At 40.5% G+C, this 27,633-nt stretch overlaps 1 protein-coding gene across 1 annotated transcript in view; it reads left to right on the plus strand.

Annotated features, from left to right (window-relative positions):
• Positions 1–27,633, plus strand: part of CLDN10 (claudin 10) — an 839,961-nt gene that overhangs the window by 209,517 nt on the left and 602,811 nt on the right. The window lies entirely within an intron of this gene.

Genomic DNA, 27,633 nt, shown 5'->3' on the forward strand with positions numbered 1-27,633 from the left:
TTCTGAAATTCACTCAGAAATGGTGCCAAACTGTTGCAAACGATCCCCTGAAAGGTTTTCGGGAGGAAACAGATAGGTTTTTATCATCGAAAACAGAATTAGCCCTCGACGTCTGAACAACTTTTATTTGAAAAATCCCTAAGCAGCGCGGTCACGATTTCAGCAAAAATCTGACATTCTGAAATTCACTCAGAAATGGTGCCAAACTGTTGCAAACGATCCCCTGAAAGCTTTTTCGGTGGAAACAGATAGGTTTTTATCATCGAAAACAGAATTAGCCCTCGACCTCTGAACAACTTTTTTTTGAAAAAACCCTAAGCCGCGCGATCACAATTTCAGCAAAAATCTGACATTCTGAAATTCACTCAGAAATGGTGCCAAACTGTTGCAAACGATCCCCTGAAAGGTTTTCGCGAGGAAACAGATAGGTTTTTATCATCGAAAACAGAATTAGCCCTCGACGTCTGAACAACTTTTATTTGAAAAATCCCTAAGCCGCGCGGTCACAATTTCAGCAAAAATCTGACATTCTGAAATTCAATCAGAAATGGTGACAAACTGTTGCAAACGATCCCCTGAAAGCTTTTTCGGTGGAAACAGATAGGTTTTTATCATCGAAAACAGAATTAGCCCTCGACCTCTGAACAACTTTTTTTTGAAAAAACCCTAAGCCGCGCGATCACAATTTCAGCAAAAATCGGACATTTTGAAATTCACTCAGAAATGGTGCCAAACTGTTGCAAATGATCGCCTGTAAGGTTTTCGGGAGGAAACAGATAGGTTTTTATCATCGAAAACAGAATTAGCCCTCGACGTCTGAACACCTTTTTTTTGAAAAATCCCTAAGCCGCGCGGTCACAATTTCAGCAAAAATCTGACATTCTGAAATTCACTCAGAAATGGTGCCAAACTGTTGCAAACGATCCCCTGAAAGCTTTTTCGGTGGAAACAGATAGGTTTTTTTTCATCGAAAACAGAATTAGCCCTCGACCTCTGAACAACTTTTTTTTGAAAAAACCCTAAGCCGCGCGGTCACAATTTCAGCAAAAATCTGACATTCTGAAATTCACTCAGAAATGGTGCCAAACTGTTGCAAACGATCCCCTGTAAGGTTTTCGGGAGGAAACAGATAGGTTTTTATCATCGAAAACAGAATTAGCCCTCGACGTCTGAACACCTTTTTTTTGAAAAATCCCTAATGTCAGCAAAAATCTGACATTCTGAAATTCACTCAGAAATGGTGCCAAACTGTTGCAAACGATCCCCTGAAAGGTTTTCGGGAGGAAACAGATAGGTTTTTATCATCGAAAACAGAATTAGCCCTCGACGTCTGAACAACTTTTATTTGAAAAATCCCTAAGCAGCGCGGTCACGATTTCAGCAAAAATCTGACATTCTGAAATTCACTCAGAAATGGTGCCAAACTGTTGCAAACGATCCCCTGAAAGGTTTTCGGGAGGAAACAGATAGGTTTTTATCATCGAAAACAGAATTAGCCCTCGACGTCTGAACAACTTTTTTTTGAAAAAACCCTAAGCCGCGCGGTCACAATTTCAGCAAAAATCTGACATTCTGAAATTCACTCAGAAATGGTGCCAAACTGTTGCAAACGATCCCCTGAAAGCTTTTTCGGTGGAAACACATAGGTTTTTATCATCGAAAACAGAATTAGCCCTCGACCTCTGAACAACTTTTTTTTGAAAAAACCCTAAGCCGCGCGGTCACAATTTCAGCAAAAATCGGACATTTTGAAATTCACTCAGAAATGGTGCCAAACTGTTGCAAATGATCGCCTGTAAGGTTTTCGGGAGGAAACAGATAGGTTTTTATCATCGAAAACAGAATTAGCCCTCGACGTCTGAACACCTTTTTTTTGAAAAATCCCTAAGCCGCGCGGTCACAATTTCAGCAAAAATCTGACATTCTGAAATTCACTCAGAAATGGTGCCAAACTGTTGCAAACGATCCCCTGAAAGCTTTTTCGGTGGAAACAGATAGGTTTTTATCATCGAAAACAGAATTAGCCCTCGACCTCTGAACAACTTTTATTTGAAAAAACCCTAAGCCGCGCGGTCACAATTATAGCAAAAATATGACATTCTGAAATTCACTCAGAAATGGTGCCAAACTGTTGCAAACGATCCCCTGAAAGGTTTTCGGGAGGAAACAGATAGGTTTTTATCATCGAAAACAGAATTAGCCCTCGACGTCTGAATACCTTTTATTTGAAAAATCCCTAAGCCGCGCGGTCACAATTTCAGCAAAAATCTGACCTTCTGAAATTCACTCAGAAATGGTGACAAACTGTTGCAAACGATCCCCTGAAAGCTTTTTCGGTGGAAACAGATAGGTTTTTATCATCGAAAACAGAATTAGCCCTCGACCTCTGAACAACTTTTTTTTGAAAAAACCCTAAGCCGCGCGGTCACAATTTCAGCAAAAATCTGACATTCTGAAATTCACTCAGAAATGGTGCCAAACTGTTGCAAACGATCCCCTGAAAGGTTTTCGGGAGGAAACAGATAGGTTTTTATCATCGAAAACAGAATTAGCCCTCGACGTCTGAACAACTTTTATTTGAAAAATCCCTAAGCCGCGCGGTCACAATTTCAGCAAAAATCTGACATTCTGAAATTCACTCAGAAATGGTGCCAAACTGTTGCAAACGATCCCCTGAAAGCTTTTTCGGTGGAAACACATAGGTTTTTATCATCGAAAACAGAATTAGCCCTCGACCTCTGAACAACTTTTTTTTGAAAAAACCCTAAGCCGCGCGGTCACAATTTCAGCAAAAATCTGACATTCTGAAATTCACTCAGAAATGGTGCCAAACTGTTGCAAACGATCCCCTGAAAGCTTTTTCGGTGGAAACAGATAGGTTTTTTTTCATCGAAAACAGAATTAGCCCTCGACCTCTGAACAACTTTTTTTTGAAAAAACCCTAAGCCGCGCGGTCACAATTTCAGCAAAAATCTGACATTCTGAAATTCACTCAGAAATGGTGCCAAACTGTTGCAAACGATCCCCTGTAAGGTTTTCGGGAGGAAACAGATAGGTTTTTATCATCGAAAACAGAATTAGCCCTCGACGTCTGAACACCTTTTTTTTGAAAAATCCCTAATGTCAGCAAAAATCTGACATTCTGAAATTCACTCAGAAATGGTGCCAAACTGTTGCAAACGATCCCCTGAAAGGTTTTCGGGAGGAAACAGATAGGTTTTTATCATCGAAAACAGAATTAGCCCTCGACGTCTGAACAACTTTTATTTGAAAAATCCCTAAGCAGCGCGGTCACGATTTCAGCAAAAATCTGACATTCTGAAATTCACTCAGAAATGGTGCCAAACTGTTGCAAACGATCCCCTGAAAGGTTTTCGGGAGGAAACAGATAGGTTTTTATCATCGAAAACAGAATTAGCCCTCGACGTCTGAACAACTTTTTTTTGAAAAAACCCTAAGCCGCGCGGTCACAATTTCAGCAAAAATCTGACATTCTGAAATTCACTCAGAAATGGTGCCAAACTGTTGCAAACGATCCCCTGAAAGCTTTTTCGGTGGAAACACATAGGTTTTTATCATCGAAAACAGAATTAGCCCTCGACCTCTGAACAACTTTTTTTTGAAAAAACCCTAAGCCGCGCGGTCACAATTTCAGCAAAAATCGGACATTTTGAAATTCACTCAGAAATGGTGCCAAACTGTTGCAAATGATCGCCTGTAAGGTTTTCGGGAGGAAACAGATAGGTTTTTATCATCGAAAACAGAATTAGCCCTCGACGTCTGAACACCTTTTTTTTGAAAAATCCCTAAGCCGCGCGGTCACAATTTCAGCAAAAATCTGACATTCTGAAATTCACTCAGAAATGGTGCCAAACTGTTGCAATCGATCCCCTGAAAGCTTTTTCGGTGGAAACAGATAGGTTTTTATCATCGAAAACAGAATTAGCCCTCGACCTCTGAACAACTTTTATTTGAAAAAACCCTAAGCCGCGCGGTCACAATTATAGCAAAAATATGACATTCTGAAATTCACTCAGAAATGGTGCCAAACTGTTGCAAACGATCCCCTGAAAGGTTTTCGGGAGGAAACAGATAGGTTTTTATCATCGAAAACAGAATTAGCCCTCGACGTCTGAATACCTTTTATTTGAAAAATCCCTAAGCCGCGCGGTCACAATTTCAGCAAAAATCTGACCTTCTGAAATTCACTCAGAAATGGTGACAAACTGTTGCAAACGATCCCCTGAAAGCTTTTTCGGTGGAAACAGATAGGTTTTTATCATCGAAAACAGAATTAGCCCTCGACCTCTGAACAACTTTTTTTTGAAAAAACCCTAAGCCGCGCGGTCACAATTTCAGCAAAAATCTGACATTCTGAAATTCACTCAGAAATGGTGCCAAACTGTTGCAAACGATCCCCTGAAAGGTTTTCGGGAGGAAACAGATAGGTTTTTATCATCGAAAACAGAATTAGCCCTCGACGTCTGAACAACTTTTATTTGAAAAATCCCTAAGCCGCGCGGTCACAATTTCAGCAAAAATCTGACATTCTGAAATTCACTCAGAAATGGTGCCAAACTGTTGCAAACGATCCCCTGAAAGCTTTTTCGGTGGAAACACATAGGTTTTTATCATCGAAAACAGAATTAGCCCTCGACCTCTGAACAACTTTTTTTTGAAAAAACCCTAAGCCGCGCGGTCACAATTTCAGCAAAAATCTGACATTCTGAAATTCACTCAGAAATGGTGCCAAACTGTTGCAAACGATCCCCTGAAAGCTTTTTCGGTGGAAACAGATAGGTTTTTTTTCATCGAAAACAGAATTAGCCCTCGACCTCTGAACAACTTTTTTTTGAAAAAACCCTAAGCCGCGCGGTCACAATTTCAGCAAAAATCTGACATTCTGAAATTCACTCAGAAATGGTGCCAAACTGTTGCAAACGATCCCCTGTAAGGTTTTCGGGAGGAAACAGATAGGTTTTTATCATCGAAAACAGAATTAGCCCTCGACGTCTGAACACCTTTTTTTTGAAAAATCCCTAATGTCAGCAAAAATCTGACATTCTGAAATTCACTCAGAAATGGTGCCAAACTGTTGCAAACGATCCCCTGAAAGGTTTTCGGGAGGAAACAGATAGGTTTTTATCATCGAAAACAGAATTAGCCCTCGACGTCTGAACAACTTTTATTTGAAAAATCCCTAAGCAGCGCGGTCACGATTTCAGCAAAAATCTGACATTCTGAAATTCACTCAGAAATGGTGCCAAACTGTTGCAAACGATCCCCTGAAAGGTTTTCGGGAGGAAACAGATAGGTTTTTATCATCGAAAACAGAATTAGCCCTCGACGTCTGAACAACTTTTTTTTGAAAAAACCCTAAGCCGCGCGGTCACAATTTCAGCAAAAATCTGACATTCTGAAATTCACTCAGAAATGGTGCCAAACTGTTGCAAACGATCCCCTGAAAGCTTTTTCGGTGGAAACACATAGGTTTTTATCATCGAAAACAGAATTAGCCCTCGACCTCTGAACAACTTTTTTTTGAAAAAACCCTAAGCCGCGCGGTCACAATTTCAGCAAAAATCGGACATTTTGAAATTCACTCAGAAATGGTGCCAAACTGTTGCAAATGATCGCCTGTAAGGTTTTCGGGAGGAAACAGATAGGTTTTTATCATCGAAAACAGAATTAGCCCTCGACGTCTGAACACCTTTTTTTTGAAAAATCCCTAAGCCGCGCGGTCACAATTTCAGCAAAAATCTGACATTCTGAAATTCACTCAGAAATGGTGCCAAACTGTTGCAAACGATCCCCTGAAAGCTTTTTCGGTGGAAACAGATAGGTTTTTATCATCGAAAACAGAATTAGCCCTCGACCTCTGAACAACTTTTATTTGAAAAAACCCTAAGCCGCGCGGTCACAATTATAGCAAAAATATGACATTCTGAAATTCACTCAGAAATGGTGCCAAACTGTTGCAAACGATCCCCTGAAAGGTTTTCGGGAGGAAACAGATAGGTTTTTATCATCGAAAACAGAATTAGCCCTCGACGTCTGAATACCTTTTATTTGAAAAATCCCTAAGCCGCGCGGTCACAATTTCAGCAAAAATCTGACCTTCTGAAATTCACTCAGAAATGGTGACAAACTGTTGCAAACGATCCCCTGAAAGCTTTTTCGGTGGAAACAGATAGGTTTTTATCATCGAAAACAGAATTAGCCCTCGACCTCTGAACAACTTTTTTTTGAAAAAACCCTAAGCCGCGCGGTCACAATTTCAGCAAAAATCTGACATTCTGAAATTCACTCAGAAATGGTGCCAAACTGTTGCAAACGATCCCCTGAAAGGTTTTCGGGAGGAAACAGATAGGTTTTTATCATCGAAAACAGAATTAGCCCTCGACGTCTGAACAACTTTTATTTGAAAAATCCCTAAGCAGCGCGGTCACGATTTCAGCAAAAATCTGACATTCTGAAATTCACTCAGAAATGGTGCCAAACTGTTGCAAACGATCCCCTGAAAGCTTTTTCGGTGGAAACACATAGGTTTTTATCATCGAAAACAGAATTAGCCCTCGACCTCTGAACAACATTTTTTTGAAAAAACCCTAAGCCGCGCGGTCACAATTTCAGCAAAAATCGGACATTTTGAAATTCACTCAGAAATGGTGCCAAACTGTTGCAAATGATCGCCTGTAAGGTTTTCGGGAGGAAACAGATAGGTTTTTATCATCGAAAACAGAATTAGCCCTCGACGTCTGAACACCTTTTTTTTGAAAAATCCCTAAGCCGCGCGGTCACAATTTCAGCAAAAATCTGACATTCTGAAATTCACTCAGAAATGGTGCCAAACTGTTGCAAACGATCCCCTGAAAGCTTTTTCGGTGGAAACAGATAGGTTTTTTTTCATCGAAAACAGAATTAGCCCTCGACCTCTGAACAACTTTTTTTTGAAAAAACCCTAAGCCGCGCGGTCACAATTTCAGCAAAAATCTGACATTCTGAAATTCACTCAGAAATGGTGCCAAACTGTTGCAAACGATCCCCTGAAAGGTTTTCGGGAGGAAACAGATAGGTTTTTATCATCGAAAACAGAATTAGCCCTCGACGTCTGAACAACTTTTATTTGAAAAATCCCTAAGCAGCGCGGTCACGATTTCAGCAAAAATCTGACATTCTGAAATTCACTCAGAAATGGTGCCAAACTGTTGCAAACGAACCCCTGAAAGCTTTTTCGGTGGAAACACATAGGTTTTTTTCATTGAAAACAGAATTAGCCCTCGACGTCTGAACAACTTTTTTTTGAAAAAACCCTAAGCCGCGCGGTCACAATTTCAGCAAAAATCTGACATTCTGAAATTCACTCAGAAATGGTGCCAAACTGTTGCAAACGATCCCCTGAAAGCTTTTTCGGTGGAAACACATAGGTTTTTATCATCGAAAACAGAATTAGCCCTCGACCTCTGAACAAATTTTTTTGAAAAAACCCTAAGCCGCGCGGTCACAATTTCAGCAAAAATCGGACATTTTGAAATTCACTCAGAAATGGTGCCAAACTGTTGCAAATGATCGCCTGTAAGGTTTTCGGGAGGAAACAGATAGGTTTTTATCATCGAAAACAGAATTAGCCCTCGACGTCTGAACACCTTTTTTTTGAAAAATCCCTAAGCCGCGCGGTCACAATTTCAGCAAAAATCTGACATTCTGAAATTCACTCAGAAATGGTGCCAAACTGTTGCAAACGATCCCCTGAAAGCTTTTTCGGTGGAAACAGATAGGTTTTTATCATCGAAAACAGAATTAGCCCTCGACCTCTGAACAACTTTTTTTTGAAAAAACCCTAAGCCGCGCGGTCACAATTTCAGCAAAAATCGGACATTTTGAAATTCACTCAGAAATGGTGCCAAACTGTTGCAAATGATCGCCTGTAAGGTTTTCGGGAGGAAACAGATAGGTTTTTATCATCGAAAACAGAATTAGCCCTCGACGTCTGAACACCTTTTTTTTGAAAAATCCCTAAGCCGCGCGGTCACAATTTCAGCAAAAATCTGACATTCTGAAATTCACTCAGAAATGGTGCCAAACTGTTGCAAACGATCCCCTGAAAGCTTTTTCGGTGGAAACAGATAGGTTTTTATCATCGAAAACAGAATTAGCCCTCGACCTCTGAACAACTTTTATTTGAAAAAACCCTAAGCCGCGCGGTCACAATTATAGCAAAAATATGACATTCTGAAATTCACTCAGAAATGGTGCCAAACTGTTGCAAACGATCCCCTGAAAGGTTTTCGGGAGGAAACAGATAGGTTTTTATCATCGAAAACAGAATTAGCCCTCGACGTCTGAATACCTTTTATTTGAAAAATCCCTAAGCCGCGCGGTCACAATTTCAGCAAAAATCTGACCTTCTGAAATTCACTCAGAAATGGTGACAAACTGTTGCAAACGATCCCCTGAAAGCTTTTTCGGTGGAAACAGATAGGTTTTTATCATCGAAAACAGAATTAGCCCTCGACCTCTGAACAACTTTTTTTTGAAAAAACCCTAAGCCGCGCGGTCACAATTTCAGCAAAAATCTGACATTCTGAAATTCACTCAGAAATGGTGCCAAACTGTTGCAAACGATCCCCTGAAAGGTTTTCGGGAGGAAACAGATAGGTTTTTATCATCGAAAACAGAATTAGCCCTCGACGTCTGAACAACTTTTATTTGAAAAATCCCTAAGCAGCGCGGTCACGATTTCAGCAAAAATCTGACATTCTGAAATTCACTCAGAAATGGTGCCAAACTGTTGCAAACGATCCCCTGAAAGCTTTTTCGGTGGAAACACATAGGTTTTTATCATCGAAAACAGAATTAGCCCTCGACCTCTGAACAACATTTTTTTGAAAAAACCCTAAGCCGCGCGGTCACAATTTCAGCAAAAATCGGACATTTTGAAATTCACTCAGAAATGGTGCCAAACTGTTGCAAATGATCGCCTGTAAGGTTTTCGGGAGGAAACAGATAGGTTTTTATCATCGAAAACAGAATTAGCCCTCGACGTCTGAACACCTTTTTTTTGAAAAATCCCTAAGCCGCGCGGTCACAATTTCAGCAAAAATCTGACATTCTGAAATTCACTCAGAAATGGTGCCAAACTGTTGCAAACGATCCCCTGAAAGCTTTTTCGGTGGAAACAGATAGGTTTTTTTTCATCGAAAACAGAATTAGCCCTCGACCTCTGAACAACTTTTTTTTGAAAAAACCCTAAGCCGCGCGGTCACAATTTCAGCAAAAATCTGACATTCTGAAATTCACTCAGAAATGGTGCCAAACTGTTGCAAACGATCCCCTGAAAGGTTTTCGGGAGGAAACAGATAGGTTTTTATCATCGAAAACAGAATTAGCCCTCGACGTCTGAACAACTTTTATTTGAAAAATCCCTAAGCAGCGCGGTCACGATTTCAGCAAAAATCTGACATTCTGAAATTCACTCAGAAATGGTGCCAAACTGTTGCAAACGAACCCCTGAAAGCTTTTTCGGTGGAAACACATAGGTTTTTTTCATCGAAAACAGAATTAGCCCTCGACGTCTGAACAACTTTTTTTTGAAAAAACCCTAAGCCGCGCGGTCACAATTTCAGCAAAAATCTGACATTCTGAAATTCACTCAGAAATGGTGCCAAACTGTTGCAAACGATCCCCTGAAAGCTTTTTCGGTGGAAACACATAGGTTTTTATCATCGAAAACAGAATTAGCCCTCGACCTCTGAACAAATTTTTTTGAAAAAACCCTAAGCCGCGCGGTCACAATTTCAGCAAAAATCGGACATTTTGAAATTCACTCAGAAATGGTGCCAAACTGTTGCAAATGATCGCCTGTAAGGTTTTCGGGAGGAAACAGATAGGTTTTTATCATCGAAAACAGAATTAGCCCTCGACGTCTGAACACCTTTTTTTTGAAAAATCCCTAAGCCGCGCGGTCACAATTTCAGCAAAAATCTGACATTCTGAAATTCACTCAGAAATGGTGCCAAACTGTTGCAAACGATCCCCTGAAAGCTTTTTCGGTGGAAACAGATAGGTTTTTATCATCGAAAACAGAATTAGCCCTCGACCTCTGAACAACTTTTATTTGAAAAAACCCTAAGCCGCGCGGTCACAATTATAGCAAAAATATGACATTCTGAAATTCACTCAGAAATGGTGCCAAACTGTTGCAAACGATCCCCTGAAAGGTTTTCGGGAGGAAACAGATAGGTTTTTATCATCGAAAACAGAATTAGCCCTCGACGTCTGAACACCTTTTATTTGAAAAATCCCTAAGCCGCGCGGTCACAATTTCAGCAAAAATCAGACCTTCTGAAATTCACTCAGAAATGGTGACAAACTGTTGCAAACGATCCCCTGAAAGCTTTTTCGGTGGAAACAGATAGGTTTTTATCATCGAAAACAGAATTAGCCCTCGACCTCTGAACAATTTTTTTTTGAAAAAACCCTAAGCCGTGCGGTCACAATTTCAGCAAAAATCTGACATTCTGAAATTCACTCAGAAATGGTGCCAAACTGTTGCAAACGATCCCCTGAAAGGTTTTCGGGAGGAAACAGATAGGTTTTTATCATCGAAAACAGAATTAGCCCTCGACGTCTGAACAACTTTTATTTGAAAAATCCCTAAGCCGCGCGGTCACAATTTCAGCAAAAATCTGACATTCTGAAATTCACTCAGAAATGGTGACAAACTGTTGCAAACGATCCCCTGAAAGCTTTTTCGGTGGAAACAGATAGGTTTTTTTCATCGAAAACAGAATTAGCCCTCGACCTCTGAACAACTTTTTTTTGAAAAAACCCTAAGCCGCGCGATCACAATTTCAGCAAAAATCTGACATTCTGAAATTCACTCAGAAATGGTGCCAAACTGTTGCAAACGATCCCCTGAAAGGTTTTCGGGAGGAAACAGATAGGTTTTTATCATCGAAAACAGAATTAGCCCTCGACGTCTGAACAACTTTTATTTGAAAAATCCCTAAGCAGCGCGGTCACGATTTCAGCAAAAATCTGACATTCTGAAATTCACTCAGAAATGGTGCCAAACTGTTGCAAACGATCCCCTGAAAGGTTTTTCGGTGGAAACAGATAGGTTTTTATCATCGAAAACAGAATTAGCCCTCGACCTCTGAACAACTTTTTTTTGAAAAAACCCTAAGCCGCGCGGTCACAATTTCAGCAAAAATCTGACATTCTGAAATTCACTCAGAAATGGTGCCAAACTGTTGCAAACGATCCCCTGAAAGCTTTTTCGGTGGAAACAGATAGGTTTTTATCATCGAAAACAGAATTAGCCCTCGACGTCTGAACACCTTTTTTTTGAAAAATCCCTAAGCCGCGCGGTCACAATTTCAGCAAAAATCTGACATTCTGAAATTCACTCAGAAATGGTGCCAAACTGTTGCAAACGATCCCCTGAAAGGTTTTCGGGAGGAAACAGATAGGTTTTTATCATCGAAAACAGAATTAGCCCTCGACGTCTGAACAACTTTTATTTGAAAAATCCCTAAGCAGCGCGGTCACGATTTCAGCAAAAATCTGACATTCTGAAATTCACTCAGAAATGGTGCCAAACTGTTGCAAACGATCCCCTGAAAGGTTTTTCGGTGGAAACAGATAGGTTTTTATCATCGAAAACAGAATTAGCCCTCGACCTCTGAACAACTTTATTTTGAAAAAACCCTAAGCCGCGCGATCACAATTTCAGCAAAAATCTGACATTCTGAAATTCACTCAGAAATGGTGCCAAACTGTTGCAAACGATCCCCTGAAAGGTTTTCGGGAGGAAACAGATAGGTTTTTATCATCGAAAACAGAATTAGCCCTCGACCTCTGAACAACTTTTTTTCGAAAAAACCCTAAGCCGCGCGGTCACAATTTCAGCAAAAATCTGACATTCTGAAATTCACTCAGAAATGGTGCCAAACTGTTGCAAACAATCCCCTGAAAGCTTTTTCGGTGGAAACAGATAGGTTTTTATCATCGAAAACAGAATTAGCCCTCGACGTCTGAACACCTTTTTTTTGAAAAATCCCTAAGCCGCGCGGTCACAATTTCAGCAAACATCTGACATTCTGAAATTCACTCAGAAATGGTGCCAAACTGTTGCAAACGATCCCCTGAAAGCTTTTTCGGTGGAAACAGATAGGTTTTTATCATCGAAAACAGAATTAGCCCTCGACCTCTGAACAACTTTTTTTTGAAAAAACTCTAAGCCGCGCGATCACAATTTCAGCAAAAATCTGACATTCTGAAATTCACTCAGAAATGGTGCCAAACTGTTGCAAACGATCCCCTGAAAGGTTTTCGGGAGGAAACAGATAGGTTTTTATCATCGAAAACAGAATTAGCCCTCGACGTCTGAACACCTTTTTTTTGAAAAATCCCTAAGCCGCGCGGTCACAATTTCAGCAAAAATCTGACATTCTGAAATTCACTCAGAAATGGTGCCAAACTGTTGCAAACGATCCCCTGAAAGCTTTTTCGGTGGAAACAGATAGGTTTTTTTTCATCGAAAACAGAATTAGCCCTCGACCTCTGAACAACTTTTTTTCGAAAAAACCCTAAGCCGCGCGGTCACAATTTCAGCAAAAATCTGACATTCTGAAATTCACTCAGAAATGGTGCCAAACTGTTGCAAACGATCCCCTGAAAGCTTTTTCGGTGGAAACACATAGGTTTTTATCATCGAAAACAGAATTAGCCCTCGACCTCTGAACAACTTTTTTTTGAAAAAACCCTAAGCCGCGCGGTCACAATTTCAGCAAAAATCGGACATTTTGAAATTCACTCAGAAATGGTGCCAAACTGTTGCAAATGATCGCCTGTAAGGTTTTCGGGAGGAAACAGATAGTTTTTTATCATCGAAAACAGAATTAGCCCTCGACGTCTGAACACCTTTTTTTTGAAAAATCCCTAAGCCGCGCGGTCACAATTTCAGCAAAAATCTGACATTCTGAAATTCACTCAGAAATGGTGCCAAACTGTTGCAAACGATCCCCTGAAAGCTTTTTCGGTGGAAACAGATAGGTTTTTATCATCGAAAACAGAATTAGCCCTCGACGTCTGCACAACTTTTATTTGAAAAATCCCTAAGCCGCGCGGTCACAATTTCAGCAAAAATCTGACATTCTGAAATTCACTCAGAAATGGTGACAAACTGTTGCAAACGATCCCCTGAAAGCTTTTTCGGTGGAAACAGATAGGTTTTTTTCATCGAAAACAGACTTAGCCCTCGACCTCTGAACAACTTTTTTTTGAAAAAACCCTAAGCCGCGCGATCACAATTTCAGCAAAAATCTGATATTCTGAAATTCACTCAGAAATGGTGCCAAACTGTTGCAAACGATCCCCTGAAAGGTTTTCGGGAGGAAACAGATAGGTTTTTATCATCGAAAACAGAATTAGCCCTCGACGTCTGAACAACTTTTATTTGAAAAATCCCTAAGCAGCGCGGTCACGATTTCAGCAAAAATCTGACATTCTGAAATTCACTCAGAAATGGTGCCAAACTGTTGCAAACGATCCCCTGAAAGCTTTTTCGGTGGAAACAGATAGGTTTTTATCATCGAAAACAGAATTAGCCCTCGACGTCTGAACACCTTTTTTTTGAAAAATCCCTAAGCCGCGCGGTCACAATTTCAGCAAAAATCTGACATTCTGAAATTCACTCAGAAATGATGCCAAACTGTTGCAAACGATCCCCTGAAAGGTTTTCGGGAGGAAACAGATAGGTTTTTATCATCGAAAACAGAATTAGCCCTCGACGTCTGAACACCTTTTTTTTGAAAAATCCCTAAGCCGCGCGGTCACAATTTCAGCAAAAATCTGACATTCTGAAATTCACTCAGAAATGGTGCCAAACTGTTGCATACGATCCCCTGAAAGCTTTTTCGGTGGAAACAGATAGGTTTTTTTTCATCGAAAACAGAATTAGCCCTCGACCTCTGAACAACTTTTTTTCGAAAAAACCCTAAGCCGCGCGGTCACAATTTCAGCAAAAATCTGACATTCTGAAATTCACTCAGAAATGGTGCCAAACTGTTGCAAACGATCCCCTGAAAGCTTTTTCGGTGGAAACACATAGGTTTTTATCATCGAAAACAGAATTAGCCCTCGACCTCTGAACAACTTTTTTTTGAAAAAACCCTAAGCCGCGCGGTCACAATTTCAGCAAAAATCGGACATTTTGAAATTCACTCAGAAATGGTGCCAAACTGTTGCAAATGATCGCCTGTAAGGTTTTCGGGAGGAAACAGATAGGTTTTTATCATCGAAAACAGAATTAGCCCTCGACGTCTGAACACCTTTTTTTTGAAAAATCCCTAAGCCGCGCGGTCACAATTTCAGCAAAAATCTGACATTCTGAAATTCACTCAGAAATGGTGCCAAACTGTTGCAAACGATCCCCTGAAAGCTTTTTCGGTGGAAACAGATAGGTTTTTATCATCGAAAACAGAATTAGCCCTCGACCTCTGAACAACTTTTATTTGAAAAAACCCTAAGCCGCGCGGTCACAATTATAGCAAAAATATGACATTCTGAAATTCACTCAGAAATGGTGCCAAACTGTTGCAAACGATCCCCTGAAAGGTTTTCGGGAGGAAACAGATAGGTTTTTATCATCGAAAACAGAATTAGCCCTCGACGTCTGAACACCTTTTATTTGAAAAATCCCTAAGCCGCGCGGTCACAATTTCAGCAAAAATCTGACCTTCTGAAATTCACTCAGAAATGGTGACAAACTGTTGCAAACGATCCCCTGAAAGCTTTTTCGGTGGAAACAGATAGGTTTTTATCATCGAAAACAGAATTAGCCCTCGACCTCTGAACAACTTTTTTTTAAAAAAACCCTAAGCCGCGCGGTCACAATTTCAGCAAAAATCTGACATTCTGAAATTCACTCAGAAATGGTGCCAAACTGTTGCAAACGATGCCCTGAAAGGTTTTCGGGAGGAAACAGGTTTTTATCATCGAAAACAGAATTAGCCCTCGACGTCTGAACAACTTTTATTTGAAAAATCCCTAAGCCGCGCGGTCACAATTTCAGCAAAAATCTGACCTTCTGAAATTCACTCAGAAATGGTGACAAACTGTTGCAAACGATCCCCTGAAAGCTTTTTCGGTGGAAACAGATAGGTTTTTTTCATCGAAAACAGAATTAGCCCTCGACCTCTGAACAACTTTTTTTTGAAAAAACCCTAAGCCGCGCGATCACAATTTCAGCAAAAATCTGACATTCTGAAATTCACTCAGAAATGGTGCCAAACTGTTGCAAACGATCCCCTGAAAGGTTTTCGGGAGGAAACAGATAGGTTTTTATCATCGAAAACAGAATTAGCCCTCGACGTCTGAACAACTTTTATTTGAAAAATCCCTAAGCAGCGCGGTCACGATTTCAGCAAAAATCTGACATTCTGAAATTCACTCAGAAATGGTGCCAAACTGTTGCAAACGATCCCCTGAAAGCTTTTTCGGTGGAAACAGATAGGTTTTTATCATCGAAAACAGAATTAGCCCTCGACGTCTGAACACCTTTTTTTTGAAAAATCCCTAAGCCGCGCGGTCACAATTTCAGCAAAAATCTGACATTCTGAAATTCACTCAGAAATGATGCCAAACTGTTGCAAACGATCCCCTGAAAGGTTTTCGGGAGGAAACAGATAGGTTTTTATCATCGAAAACAGAATTAGCCCTCGACGTCTGAACACCTTTTTTTTGAAAAATCCCTAAGCCGCGCGGTCACAATTTCAGCAAAAATCTGACATTCTGAAATTCACTCAGAAATGGTGCCAAACTGTTGCAAACGATCCCCTGAAAGCTTTTTCGGTGGAAACAGATAGGTTTTTTTTCATCGAAAACAGAATTAGCCCTCGACCTCTGAACAACTTTTTTTTAAAAAAACCCTAAGCCGCGCGGTCACAATTTCAGCAAAAATCTGACATTCTGAAATTCACTCAGAAATGGTGCCAAACTGTTGCAAACGATGCCCTGAAAGGTTTTCGGGAGGAAACAGGTTTTTATCATCGAAAACAGAATTAGCCCTCGACGTCTGAACAACTTTTATTTGAAAAATCCCTAAGCCGCGCGGTCACAATTTCAGCAAAAATCTGACCTTCTGAAATTCACTCAGAAATGGTGACAAACTGTTGCAAACGATCCCCTGAAAGCTTTTTCGGTGGAAACAGATAGGTTTTTTTCATCGAAAACAGAATTAGCCCTCGACCTCTGAACAACTTTTTTTTGAAAAAACCCTAAGCCGCGCGATCACAATTTCAGCAAAAATCTGACATTCTGAAATTCACTCAGAAATGGTGCCAAACTGTTGCAAACGATCCCCTGAAAGGTTTTCGGGAGGAAACAGATAGGTTTTTATCATCGAAAACAGAATTAGCCCTCGACGTCTGAACAACTTTTATTTGAAAAATCCCTAAGCAGCGCGGTCACGATTTCAGCAAAAATCTGACATTCTGAAATTCACTCAGAAATGGTGCCAAACTGTTGCAAACGATCCCCTGAAAGCTTTTTCGGTGGAAACAGATAGGTTTTTATCATCGAAAACAGAATTAGCCCTCGACGTCTGAACACCTTTTTTTTGAAAAATCCCTAAGCCGCGCGGTCACAATTTCAGCAAAAATCTGACATTCTGAAATTCACTCAGAAATGATGCCAAACTGTTGCAAACGATCCCCTGAAAGGTTTTCGGGAGGAAACAGATAGGTTTTTATCATCGAAAACAGAATTAGCCCTCGACGTCTGAACACCTTTTTTTTGAAAAATCCCTAAGCCGCGCGGTCACAATTTCAGCAAAAATCTGACATTCTGAAATTCACTCAGAAATGGTGCCAAACTGTTGCAAACGATCCCCTGAAAGCTTTTTCGGTGGAAACACATAGGTTTTTTTCATCGAAAACAGAATTAGCCCTCGACGTCTGAACAACTTTTTTTTGAAAAAACCCTAAGCCGCGCGGTCACAATTTCAGCAAAAATCTGACATTCTGAAATTCACTCAGAAATGGTGCCAAACTGTTGCAAACGATCCCCTGAAAGGTTTTCGGGAGGAAACAGATAGGTTTTTATCATCGAAAACAGAATTAGCCCTCGACGTCTGAACAACTTTTATTTGAAAAATCCCTAAGCCGCGCGGTCACGATTTCAGCAAAAATCTGACATTCTGAAATTCACTCAGAAATGGTGACAAACTGTTGCAAACGATCCCCTGAAAGCTTTTTCGGTGGAAACAGATAGGATTTTATCATCGAAAACAGAATTAGCCCTAGACCTCTGAACAACTTTTTTTTGAAAAAACCCTAAGCCGCGCGATCACAATTTCAGCAAAAATCTGACATTCTGAAATTCACTCAGAAATGGTGCCAAACTGTTGCAAACGATCCCCTGAAAGGTTTTCGGGAGGAAGCAGATAGGTTTTTATCATCGAAAACAGAATTAGCCCTCGACGTCTGAACAACTTTTATTTGAAAAATCCCTAAGCAGCGCGGTCACGATTTCAGCAAAAATCTGACATTCTGAAATTCACTCAGAAATGGTGCCAAACTGTTGCAAACGATCCCCTGAAAGCTTTTTCGGTGGAAACAGATAGGTTTTTATCATCGAAAACAGAATTAGCCCTCGACCTCTGAACAACTTTTATTTGAAAAAACCCTAAGCCGCGCGGTCACAATTATAGCAAAAATATGACATTCTGAAATTCACTCAGAAATGGTGCCAAACTGTTGCAAACGATCCCCTGAAAGGTTTTCGGGAGGAAACAGATAGGTTTTTATCATCGAAAACAGAATTAGCCCTCGACGTCTGAACACCTTTTATTTGAAAAATCCCTAAGCCGCGCGGTCACAATTTCAGCAAAAATCTGACCTTCTGAAATTCACTCAGAAATGGTGACAAACTGTTGCAAACGATCCCCTGAAAGCTTTTTCGGTGGAAACAGATAGGTTTTTATCATCGAAAACAGAATTAGCCCTCGACCTCTGAACAACTTTTTTTTGAAAAAACCCTAAGCCGCGCGATCACAATTTCAGCAAAAATCTGACATTCTGAAATTCACTCAGAAATGGTGCCAAACTGTTGCAAACGATCCTCTGAAAGGTTTTTCGGGAGGAAACAGATAGGTTTTTATCATCGAAAACAGAATTAGCCCTCGACGTCTGAACAACTTTTATTTGAAAAATCCCTAAGCAGCGCGGTCACGATTTCAGCAAAAATCTGACATTCTGAAATTCACTCAGAAATGGTGCCAAACTGTTGCAAACGATCCCCTGAAAGCTTTTTCGGTGGAAACAGATAGGTTTTTATCATCGAAAACAGAATTAGCCCTCGACGTCTGAACACCTTTTTTTTGAAAAATCCCTAAGCCGCGCGGTCACAATTTCAGCAAAAATCTGACATTCTGAAATTCACTCAGAAATGGTGCCAAACTGTTGCAAACGATCCCCTGAAAGCTTTTTCGGTGGAAACACATAGGTTTTTATCATCGAAAACAGAATTAGCCCTCAACCTCTGAACAACTTTTTTTTAAAAAAACCCTAAGCCGCGCGGTCACAATTTCAGCAAAAATCTGACATTCTGAAATTCACTCAGAAATGCTGCCAAACTGTTGCAAACGATCCCCTGAAAGGTTTTTCGGTGGAAACACATAGGTTTTTTTCATCGAAAACAGAATTAGCCCTCGACGTCTGAACAACTTTTTTTTGAAAAAACCCTAAGCCGCGCGGTCACAATTTCAGCAAAAATCTGACATTCTGAAATTCACTCAGAAATGGTGCCAAACTGTTGCAAACGATCCCCTGAAAGGTTTTCGGGAGGAAACAGATAGGTTTTTATCATCGAAAACAGAATTAGCCCTCGACGTCTGAACAACTTTTATTTGAAAAATCCCTAAGCCGCGCGGTCACGATTTCAGCCAAAATCTGACATTCTGAAATTCACTCAGAAATGGTGCCAAACTGTTGCAAACGATCCCCTGAAAGCTTTTTCGGTGGAAACAGATAGGATTTTATCATCGAAAACAGAATTAGCCCTAGACCTCTGAACAACTTTTTTTTGAAAAAACCCTAAGCCGCGCGATCACAATTTCAGCAAAAATCGGACATTTTGAAATTCACTCAGAAATGGTGCCAAACTGTTGCAAACGATCCCCTGAAAGGTTTTCGGGAGGAAGCAGATAGGTTTTTATCATCGAAAACAGAATTAGCCCTCGACGTCTGAACACCTTTTTTTTGAAAAATCCCTAAGCCGCGCGGTCACAATTTCAGCAAAAATCTGACATTCTGAAATTCACTCAGAAATGGTGCCAAACTGTTGCAAACGATCCCCTGAAAGCTTTTTCGGTGGAAACAGATAGGTTTTAATCATCGAAAACAGAATTAGCCCTCGACCTCTGAACAAGTTTTATTTGAAAAAACCCTAAGCCGCGCGGTCACAATTTCAGCAAAAATCTGACATTCTGAAATTCACTCAGAAATGGTGCCAAACTGTTGCAAACGATCCCCTGAAAGGTTTTCGGGAGGAAACAGATAGGTTTTTATCATCGAAAACAGAATTAGCCCTCGACGTCACGATTTCAGCAAAAATCTGACATTCTGAAATTCACTCAGAAATGGTGCCAAACTGTTGCAAACGATCCCCTGAAAGCTTTTTCGGTGGAAACACATAGGTTTTTATCATCGAAAACAGAATTAGCCCTCGACCTCTGAACAACATTTTTTTGAAAAAACCCTAATCCGCGCGGTCACAATTTCAGCAAAAATCGGACATTTTGAAATTCACTCAGAAATGGTGCCAAACTGTTGCAAATGATCGCCTGTAAGGTTTTCGGGAGGAAACAGATAGGTTTTTATCATCGAAAACAGAATTAGCCCTCGACGTCTGAACAACTTTTATTTGAAAAATCCCTAAGCAGCGCGGTCACGATTTCAGCAAAAATCTGACATTCTGAAATTCACTCAGAAATGGTGCCAAACTGTTGCAAACGATCCCCTGAAAGCTTTTTCGGTGGAAACAGATAGGTTTTTATCATCGAAAACAGAATTAGCCCTCGACGTCTGAACACCTTTTTTTTGAAAAATCCCTAAGCCGCGCGGTCACAATTTCAGCAAAAATCTGACATTCTGAAATTCACTCAGAAATGGTGCCAAACTGTTGCAAACGATCCCCTGAAAGCTTTTTCGGTGGAAACACATAGGTTTTTATCATCGAAAACAGAATTAGCCCTCAACCTCTGAACAACTTTTTTTTAAAAAAACCCTAAGCCGCGCGGTCACAGTTTCAGCAAAAATCTGACATTCGGAAATTCACTCAGAAATGCTGCCAAACTGTTGCAAACGATCCCCTGAAAGGTTTTTCGGTGGAAACACATAGGTTTTTTTCATCGAAAACAGAATTAGCCCTCGACGTCTGAACAACTTTTTTTTGAAAAAACCCTAAGCCGCGCGGTCACAATTTCAGCAAAAATCTGACATTCTGAAATTCACTCAGAAATGGTGCCAAACTGTTGCAAACGATCCCCTGAAAGGTTTTCGGGAGGAAACAGATAGGTTTTTATCATCGAAAACAGAATTAGCCCTCGACGTCTGAACAACTTTTATTTGAAAAATCCCTAAGCCGCGCGGTCACGATTTCAGCCAAAATCTGACATTCTGAAATTCACTCAGAAATGGTGACAAACTGTTGCAAACGATCCCCTGAAAGCTTTTTCGGTGGAAACAGATAGGATTTTATCATCGAAAACAGAATTAGCCCTAGACCTCTGAACAACTTTTTTTTGAAAAAACCCTAAGCCGCGCGATCACAATTACAGCAAAAATCTGACATTCTGAAATTCACTCAGAAATGGTGCCAAACTGTTGCAAACGATCCCCTGAAAGGTTTTCGGGAGGAAGCAGATAGGTTTTTATCATCGAAAACAGAATTAGCCCTCGACGTCTGAACAACTTTTATTTGAAAAATCCCTAAGCAGCGCGGTCACGATTTCAGCAAAAATCTGACATTCTGAAATTCACTCAGAAATGGTGCCAAACTGTTGCAAACGATCCCCTGAAAGCTTTTTCGGTGGAAACACATAGGTTTTTATCATCGAAAACAGAATTAGCCCTCGACCTCTGAACAACATTTTTTTGAAAAAACCCTAAGCCGCGCGGTCACAATTTCAGCAAAAATCGGACATTTTGAAATTCACTCAGAAATGGTGCCAAACTGTTGCAAATGATCGCCTGTAAGGTTTTCGGGAGGAAACAGATAGGTTTTTATCATCGAAAACAGAATTAGCCCTCGACGTCTGAACACCTTTTTTTTGAAAAATCCCTAAGCAGCGCGGTCACGATTTCAGCAAAAATCTGACATTCTGAAATTCACTCAGAAATGGTGCCAAACTGTTGCAAACGATCCCCTGAAAGCTTTTTCGGTGGAAACAGATAGGTTTTAATCATCGAAAACAGAATTAGCCCTCGACCTCTGAACAAGTTTTATTTGAAAAAACCCTAAGCCGCGCGGTCACAATTTCAGCAAAAATCTGACATTCTGAAATTCACTCAGAAATGGTGCCAAACTGTTGCAAACGATCCCCTGAAAGGTTTTCGGGAGGAAACAGATAGGTTTTTATCATCGAAAACAGAATTAGCCCTCGACGTCACGATTTCAGCAAAAATCTGACATTCTGAAATTCACTCAGAAATGGTGCCAAACTGTTGCAAACGATCCCCTGAAAGCTTTTTCGGTGGAAACACATAGGTTTTTATCATCGAAAACAGAATTAGCCCTCGACCTCTGAACAACATTTTTTTGAAAAAACCCTAAGCCGCGCGGTCACAATTTCAGCAAAAATCGGATATTTTGAAATTCACTCAGAAATGGTGCCAAACTGTTGCAAATGATCGCCTGTAAGGTTTTCGGGAGGAAACAGATAGGTTTTTATCATCGAAAACAGAATTAGCCCTCGACGTCTGAACACCTTTTTTTTGAAAAATCCCTAAGCCGCGCGGTCACAATTTCAGCAAAAATCTGACATTCTGAAATTCACTCAGAAATGGTGCCAAACTGTTGCAAACGATCCCCTGAAAGCTTTTTCGGTGGAAACAGATAGGTTTTTATCATCGAAAACAGAATTAGCCCTCGACCTCTGAACAACTTTTATTTGAAAAAACCCTAAGCCGCGCGGTCACAATTTCAGCAAAAATCTGACATTCTGAAATTCACTCAGAAATGGTGCCAAACTGTTGCAAACGATCCCCTGAAAGGTTTTCGGGAGGAAACAGATAGGTTTTTATCATCGAAAACAGAATTAGCCCTCGACGTCTGAACAACTTTTATTTGAAAAATCCCTAAGCAGTGCGGTCACGATTTCAGCAAAAATCTGACATTCTGAAATTCACTCAGAAATGGTGCCAAACTGTTGCAAACGATCCCCTGAAAGCTTTTTCGGTGGAAACAGATAGGTTTTTATCATCGAAAACAGAATTAGCCCTCGACCTCTGAACAACTTTTATTTGAAAAAACCCTAAGCCGCGCGGTCACAATTTCAGCAAAAATCTGACATTCTGAAATTCACTCAGAAATGGTGCCAAACTGTTGCAAACGATCCCCTGAAAGGTTTTCGGGAGGAAACAGATAGGTTTTTATCATCGAAAACAGAATTAGCCCTCGACGTCTGAACAACTTTTATTTGAAAAATCCCTAAGCAGCGCGGTCACGATTTCAGCAAAAATCGGACATTCTGAAATTCACTCAGAAATGGTGCCAAACTGTTGCAAACGATCCCCTGAAAGATTTTTTGGTGGAAACAGATGGGTTTTTATCATCAAAAAGAGAATTAGCCCTCGACCTCTGAACAACTTTTTTTTGAAAAAACCCTAAGCCGCGCGGTCACAATTTCAGCAAAAATCTGACATTCTGAAATTCACTCAGAAATGGTGCCAAACTGTTGCAAACGATCCCCTGAAAGCTTTTTCGGTGGAAACAGATAGGTTTTAATCATCGAAAACAGAATTAGCCCTCGACCTCTGAACAAGTTTTATTTGAAAAAACCCTAAGCCGCGCGGTCACAATTTCAGCAAAAATCTGACATTCTGAAATTCACTCAGAAATGGTGCCAAACTGTTGCAAACGATCCCCTGAAAGGTTTTCGGGAGGAAACAGATAGGTTTTTATCATCGAAAACAGAATTAGCCCTCGACGTCACGATTTCAGCAAAAATCTGACATTCTGAAATTCACTCAGAAATGGTGCCAAACTGTTGCAAACGATCCCCTGAAAGCTTTTTCGGTGGAAACACATAGGTTTTTATCATCGAAAACAGAATTAGCCCTCGACCTCTGAACAACATTTTTTTGAAAAAACCCTAATCCGCGCGGTCACAATTTCAGCAAAAATCGGACATTTTGAAATTCACTCAGAAATGGTGCCAAACTGTTGCAAATGATCGCCTGTAAGGTTTTCGGGAGGAAACAGATAGGTTTTTATCATCGAAAACAGAATTAGCCCTCGACGTCTGAACAACTTTTATTTGAAAAATCCCTAAGCAGCGCGGTCACGATTTCAGCAAAAATCTGACATTCTGAAATTCACTCAGAAATGGTGCCAAACTGTTGCAAACGATCCCCTGAAAGCTTTTTCGGTGGAAACAGATAGGTTTTTATCATCGAAAACAGAATTAGCCCTCGACGTCTGAACACCTTTTTTTTGAAAAATCCCTAAGCCGCGCGGTCACAATTTCAGCAAAAATCTGACATTCTGAAATTCACTCAGAAATGGTGCCAAACTGTTGCAAACGATCCCCTGAAAGCTTTTTCGGTGGAAACACATAGGTTTTTATCATCGAAAACAGAATTAGCCCTCAACCTCTGAACAACTTTTTTTTAAAAAAACCCTAAGCCGCGCGGTCACAGTTTCAGCAAAAATCTGACATTCGGAAATTCACTCAGAAATGCTGCCAAACTGTTGCAAACGATCCCCTGAAAGGTTTTTCGGTGGAAACACATAGGTTTTTTTCATCGAAAACAGAATTAGCCCTCGACGTCTGAACAACTTTTTTTTGAAAAAACCCTAAGCCGCGCGGTCACAATTTCAGCAAAAATCTGACATTCTGAAATTCACTCAGAAATGGTGCCAAACTGTTGCAAACGATCCCCTGAAAGGTTTTCGGGAGGAAACAGATAGGTTTTTATCATCGAAAACAGAATTAGCCCTCGACGTCTGAACAACTTTTATTTGAAAAATCCCTAAGCCGCGCGGTCACGATTTCAGCCAAAATCTGACATTCTGAAATTCACTCAGAAATGGTGACAAACTGTTGCAAACGATCCCCTGAAAGCTTTTTCGGTGGAAACAGATAGGATTTTATCATCGAAAACAGAATTAGCCCTAGACCTCTGAACAACTTTTTTTTGAAAAAACCCTAAGCCGCGCGATCACAATTACAGCAAAAATCTGACATTCTGAAATTCACTCAGAAATGGTGCCAAACTGTTGCAAACGATCCCCTGAAAGGTTTTCGGGAGGAAGCAGATAGGTTTTTATCATCGAAAACAGAATTAGCCCTCGACGTCTGAACAACTTTTATTTGAAAAATCCCTAAGCAGCGCGGTCACGATTTCAGCAAAAATCTGACATTCTGAAATTCACTCAGAAATGGTGCCAAACTGTTGCAAACGATCCCCTGAAAGCTTTTTCGGTGGAAACACATAGGTTTTTATCATCGAAAACAGAATTAGCCCTCGACCTCTGAACAACATTTTTTTGAAAAAACCCTAAGCCGCGCGGTCACAATTTCAGCAAAAATCGGACATTTTGAAATTCACTCAGAAATGGTGCCAAACTGTTGCAAATGATCGCCTGTAAGGTTTTCGGGAGGAAACAGATAGGTTTTTATCATCGAAAACAGAATTAGCCCTCGACGTCTGAACACCTTTTTTTTGAAAAATCCCTAAGCAGCGCGGTCACGATTTCAGCAAAAATCTGACATTCTGAAATTCACTCAGAAATGGTGCCAAACTGTTGCAAACGATCCCCTGAAAGCTTTTTCGGTGGAAACAGATAGGTTTTAATCATCGAAAACAGAATTAGCCCTCGACCTCTGAACAAGTTTTATTTGAAAAAACCCTAAGCCGCGCGGTCACAATTTCAGCAAAAATCTGACATTCTGAAATTCACTCAGAAATGGTGCCAAACTGTTGCAAACGATCCCCTGAAAGGTTTTCGGGAGGAAACAGATAGGTTTTTATCATCGAAAACAGAATTAGCCCTCGACGTCACGATTTCAGCAAAAATCTGACATTCTGAAATTCACTCAGAAATGGTGCCAAACTGTTGCAAACGATCCCCTGAAAGCTTTTTCGGTGGAAACACATAGGTTTTTATCATCGAAAACAGAATTAGCCCTCGACCTCTGAACAACATTTTTTTGAAAAAACCCTAATCCGCGCGGTCACAATTTCAGCAAAAATCGGACATTTTGAAATTCACTCAGAAATGGTGCCAAACTGTTGCAAATGATCGCCTGTAAGGTTTTCGGGAGGAAACAGATAGGTTTTTATCATCGAAAACAGAATTAGCCCTCGACGTCTGAACAACTTTTATTTGAAAAATCCCTAAGCAGCGCGGTCACGATTTCAGCAAAAATCTGACATTCTGAAATTCACTCAGAAATGGTGCCAAACTGTTGCAAACGATCCCCTGAAAGCTTTTTCGGTGGAAACAGATAGGTTTTTATCATCGAAAACAGAATTAGCCCTCGACGTCTGAACACCTTTTTTTTGAAAAATCCCTAAGCCGCGCGGTCACAATTTCAGCAAAAATCTGACATTCTGAAATTCACTCAGAAATGGTGCCAAACTGTTGCAAACGATCCCCTGAAAGCTTTTTCGGTGGAAACACATAGGTTTTTATCATCGAAAACAGAATTAGCCCTCAACCTCTGAACAACTTTTTTTTAAAAAAACCCTAAGCCGCGCGGTCACAGTTTCAGCAAAAATCTGACATTCGGAAATTCACTCAGAAATGCTGCCAAACTGTTGCAAACGATCCCCTGAAAGGTTTTTCGGTGGAAACACATAGGTTTTTTTCATCGAAAACAGAATTAGCCCTCGACGTCTGAACAACTTTTTTTTGAAAAAACCCTAAGCCGCGCGGTCACAATTTCAGCAAAAATCTGACATTCTGAAATTCACTCAGAAATGGTGCCAAACTGTTGCAAACGATCCCCTGAAAGGTTTTCGGGAGGAAACAGATAGGTTTTTATCATCGAAAACAGAATTAGCCCTCGACGTCTGAACAACTTTTATTTGAAAAATCCCTAAGCCGCGCGGTCACGATTTCAGCCAAAATCTGACATTCTGAAATTCACTCAGAAATGGTGACAAACTGTTGCAAACGATCCCCTGAAAGCTTTTTCGGTGGAAACAGATAGGATTTTATCATCGAAAACAGAATTAGCCCTAGACCTCTGAACAACTTTTTTTTGAAAAAACCCTAAGCCGCGCGATCACAATTACAGCAAAAATCTGACATTCTGAAATTCACTCAGAAATGGTGCCAAACTGTTGCAAACGATCCCCTGAAAGGTTTTCGGGAGGAAGCAGATAGGTTTTTATCATCGAAAACAGAATTAGCCCTCGACGTCTGAACAACTTTTATTTGAAAAATCCCTAAGCAGCGCGGTCACGATTTCAGCAAAAATCTGACATTCTGAAATTCACTCAGAAATGGTGCCAAACTGTTGCAAACGATCCCCTGAAAGCTTTTTCGGTGGAAACACATAGGTTTTTATCATCGAAAACAGAATTAGCCCTCGACCTCTGAACAACATTTTTTTGAAAAAACCCTAAGCCGCGCGGTCACAATTTCAGCAAAAATCGGACATTTTGAAATTCACTCAGAAATGGTGCCAAACTGTTGCAAATGATCGCCTGTAAGGTTTTCGGGAGGAAACAGATAGGTTTTTATCATCGAAAACAGAATTAGCCCTCGACGTCTGAACACCTTTTTTTTGAAAAATCCCTAAGCAGCGCGGTCACGATTTCAGCAAAAATCTGACATTCTGAAATTCACTCAGAAATGGTGCCAAACTGTTGCAAACGATCCCCTGAAAGCTTTTTCGGTGGAAACAGATAGGTTTTAATCATCGAAAACAGAATTAGCCCTCGACCTCTGAACAAGTTTTATTTGAAAAAACCCTAAGCCGCGCGGTCACAATTTCAGCAAAAATCTGACATTCTGAAATTCACTCAGAAATGGTGCCAAACTGTTGCAAACGATCCCCTGAAAGGTTTTCGGGAGGAAACAGATAGGTTTTTATCATCGAAAACAGAATTAGCCCTCGACGTCACGATTTCAGCAAAAATCTGACATTCTGAAATTCACTCAGAAATGGTGCCAAACTGTTGCAAACGATCCCCTGAAAGCTTTTTCGGTGGAAACACATAGGTTTTTATCATCGAAAACAGAATTAGCCCTCGACCTCTGAACAACATTTTTTTGAAAAAACCCTAAGCCGCGCGGTCACAATTTCAGCAAAAATCGGATATTTTGAAATTCACTCAGAAATGGTGCCAAACTGTTGCAAATGATCGCCTGTAAGGTTTTCGGGAGGAAACA

This window comes from Podarcis vaucheri, assembly GCF_965113315.1.
Source record: "Podarcis vaucheri genome assembly, chromosome: 4".
NCBI lineage: Eukaryota > Metazoa > Chordata > Lepidosauria > Squamata > Lacertidae > Podarcis > Podarcis vaucheri.